Below are 3,998 nucleotides of genomic sequence, written 5' to 3'. Positions count from 1 at the left end.
TATAGCTCATTCAACCAATCTGTCATGTTTATTTTTGCCATGTTTGTTGACCAACCAAACCCGAAAAATGGTGTTTATTTTTGCCATGTTTGTTGGCCAATCGAACCCGAAAAATGGTTTTTTGAATATAATAAAATACCTTTTTAACCTATAAACTTTACAATAAGACCGACTTAAAAAGTGTTTGTTGCCAAGAGAGAACTAGAAATGTAGAAAAAGTCTCTTTAATATTTTCAATTATAAACAATAAAACATGTAGCAAATAACTGACGCGCCACGTAGGGGTCGAACCTACGACCTTCTGCTTAGGAAACAGACGCTCTATCCACTGAGCTACAGGCGCCCAGCTGTTGTTAAATATTAACTAAATCTTCAAAACCATATGTGTTTCCTGCTCGCATCAACAAGATTAACAAGAAAACCAGAATGATATTATTGAGATTGAAGATAGACTTTAAGAAACCTAAACTTAATTGATTACAAAGTGGTGTAAACTTAAATAATCAAATTAGTAAAATGAATTTGATTCGACTAAAATGATAAGAACATGATAACCACATTAATACCGTCGAAGATGAGTCTTTGTATTTATTTAACTCTCTACCCTCAGTGGCGAATCTTGGATGAAAACGCAAGAGGGGAGGGAGACCCGGGCCTAAGCTATGTTTCGCCCCTGTCTACCCTAAAATATAGTTTAGTTGACAAATTATGGAACTGTCATAAAGTTGAGATATTTTCTAGTATTGTATTAATGTTAAACGTTCTTAACTACAAGTATTGGTGAATAGTGGTCATTGTCAAGTGTGTGACATCATCACATTTCTTTTAACTATAAGAACTCAGAAACTCTTTCTTGTTAATACTTAATATTAGTTTTCTCCTATTTTTAACATAATAAATTGCCTTTTTAACTCCATCATGTGAGTAGAGGGTGGACAAAATGAGCTTGGTGATTTGTGCTCTTTAAAGAGTTGGTGGTTGGTGCGGGTTTAGGTTTAGCCTTTGGTTTCGGTTTAGTGTTGGTAGTGGTGGAAGAGGGTTGTTTTGGTGTCGGTTTTGGGTTTGGTTTGTGGTGCCGATAGGTTCTTTTTTTTTTTTTTATCAACAAAACTAACTTTAATTCATTTTTCTTCCTTCTTTACGTTCATAAACTAAAGGCCTTTATATAGGCTACAAACCAATGAAACTAACTAGACCCACTAATCCACTAACATGACCCATTACCTAAAAGTTGTAAACTAACCTAATACAATAATTTGGAAACAATGAAACATGCATGAGACGTGGGTGAGTTGCATGCTGCTTGAGGAAAACATGGGTATGGGTACGTATCAATACTCCCACCCTAAAAAATGTCCTTGTCCTCAAGGACGGAATCGCTTCCCATGGTGGTCGCCATTCGACCCTTCCAATTGCGTTCGGTGCGGTGTCAACGATGCGCCATGGTGGTCGCCATTCACGTCGTTCGTTGGAAGTAGGTGCTTCATCATTGTTAAAGTGGTGGTGGACGATCCCAAAAGGCCTCCACGGAGGTTGCCCCTCGCGTTTCGCGTTTATCTTAATCTTTATAGTTTGTTCATGTTGCATGGTTTTTCTCATGGTTGAGGCAGCCGACCTTCTTCCTGCAAAGGGTTTGAGTGGTGTCGCTTGTTTGTGGTGCTTGTTTGATGTGGTTTGTAGTTCAGGTGTTGAAGGAGGCCGTGCTTGTTGTGGTGGTGTAAATGGTTCAAGTGACGGTTTCGGTTTAGCAAGTGTAGCGAGGAGTGATTTGGCGAACGATAATAAGAGGTTGGTTTGCTCAAACTGAGCTGCTTGGGCGTCGGCAAAGTCGGTGACGAAGGTATCCAAGGCGGAGGAAAACTCTTTCATAGCAGCCGATTGTTCCAAGATGGCATCGGCAAGGGTAGTTATGGTTTGTTTAAGAGGTTTTGGTTCATGGTAGGAAGGCATAGGGTTCGAGAATGAAAGCACCATTGATAGAACAATGATGTCTAAAGGCCAAATGAATTAAACCCTAACTACTAATTCAACCCTAACTGACTACATGGAAACGTGGCTTTATGGATAAGGTAGTTGACCCGTATCAATTCCCCCATCCTCGAAAACGGGGTTGTCCTCAAGACCGAGCCATGGCGGCGCATCTTGGGCTTGCAACAAAAGGAAGTTAGGGGGTTGACCAGTGGCGGATCCAGGAATTTTTTTTAGGTGGTTCCCTCTTAATTTATAAGGTGGTTCCTACGCGTCTTCTATATATCCGTACACTATTATTTCGAAACTCGGGTGGTTCCGGGGAACCACCCGTTTGTATGCTGGATCCGCCAATGGGGTTGACAGTGGTGACCGGGCTGATATCTCTCATCACAGTTGTAACAGAGACCCTTGGCACGACGGTCTTGCATTTCCGTGGGTGTTAGGCGTTTGAGCGGTAGAGTAGGGGCTGTACTAGCGACGTTGCTAGGCATGTTTTGTTCCGGCCCGGTTGCGGGGTGTAAGGCCAGTAACCCACTGTTGAGCTTGTCTTCAATTAAAGAAGCGAGTCCATAGGCCTCGTAAAGGGTGGTAGGATGATGGAGTGCCATCTCGGTTTGAATTGCATGTTTAAGACCTGAAATGAAGCAATTTTTCAAGGCCTTTTGAGACAACCCGGTAACCCAATTGCTTATCTTCTCAAACTCAGTTTTGTATGCTTTGACGGTGGATGTTTGGACAAGTTAAAAAAGGGTAGCTTCATGGTTCTCAAATGTCGAAGGTCCAAAACGGAGCTCCATTTCTCATTTAAATTCGTTCCAAGAGCCCTTCGTTGTTTGCTTGATTTTGGTACCAAGAGAGGGCAAGTGGAAGGCCGTGAGTGAAACACGTTCATCGGGTGGTATGTTATAGTACGTAAAAAAATGATCTGCTTGAAAGATCCACCCTAGAGGGTTGGAGCCATCGAACATAGGCAGATTGATTTTTGGTTGATGCGGGTGGAGGTTAACGTTGATGGCAGGTGGGTCTTGACGATCGGGTGGTGGACGGGGGCGTTCATTGAAGGGAGTTTCGGTGTTAATGGAATCGGATAGTTCGGAGACATGGTTAACGAGGCGAGCGGTGGTGGCGGATTGGGCATCAAGTTTAGTATTAAGGTTTTCGGTGGCTTTAATTAGGGCGGCGAATTGGTCGGTGGTGATGGCAATCAGTTGAGCAAGTTGGTCGGTGATGGTAGGTGGGAGGTCATCGGAGGTGGAGGATGTGGCGGTATCTTTGCTGGAGGCATAGCGGGAGATAGAGACGTGAATGAAAGCACCAAATGATGGATACCCGTAAGTGGGTTAAACTCTAAAGAAAACAAGAAGAAGATAGAATAAGTTTTACTGCAAATTTTTCTTCATATTAAAAACAAAATGCTAGTACAATTTATAGAACTTGAAAATGCATACGGGTTAGACTCCAAAGAAATAGAGAGAACAAGACATGTAATTTACTTCAATATTCTTCTTTTTTTGGTTTTTGATGGGTGAATTTGGTGTAGGAAAGGTTTTGGAGCAAACGGTTTTGATGGCGGTGTAGGAGGTGGTAGTGGCGGTTCATGGCGTAATAGTAGTGGGCGAGCAATTAGTGGTGGTGGAGGCCCTAAACCTAGTTGGGCGTTAAGAAGCACGAGTTGTTGTTGGTTCTTCTCGAGAATGATCCACAAGTCGTCAATCAATGACATGATGTGAGAGGCCATGATGGAAGGTGAGCAAGCCAATGAAATCACCAAATGATAGTAACCGATTCGAGATAGTTAATCTCCCTAGCCTTTTGTAGTAGGCAAACACTCCCAAGAATTAGATGAGAAAGATAGAGACATGTTTTGGAGAATCATTTTTAATATTTCATTCATGCTAAAAACAAATACAAAGTAACTATAAATAGCCATACAAACCACCTACCCACTACTTGCTAATATGACTCTAAATTAACTAACCACTATGAATACTAAACTACCCACTACTAAATCATAGACCAATTACTAA

General features: G+C 41.8%; 1 non-coding gene across 1 annotated transcript; it reads right to left on the bottom strand.

The window, feature by feature from the left end:
• Positions 1 to 270: 270 nt before the first annotated feature.
• Positions 271 to 343, bottom strand: TRNAR-CCU (transfer RNA arginine (anticodon CCU)). Its single transcript has one exon. It is a non-coding gene; the product is annotated as a tRNA-Arg (tRNA).
• Between the last annotated feature and the right edge of the window lie 3,655 nt (positions 344 to 3,998).

This window comes from Bidens hawaiensis, unplaced genomic scaffold (genome assembly GCF_021521415.1).
Source record: "Bidens hawaiensis isolate Kalapana, Puna unplaced genomic scaffold, B.hawaiensis_p1.1 tig00050867_1, whole genome shotgun sequence".
In the NCBI taxonomy this organism is placed as follows: domain Eukaryota; kingdom Viridiplantae; phylum Streptophyta; class Magnoliopsida; order Asterales; family Asteraceae; genus Bidens; species Bidens hawaiensis.
The sequence above is the reverse complement of the archived record's forward strand: the minus strand, read 5'-3'. Positions and strand labels throughout refer to the sequence as shown.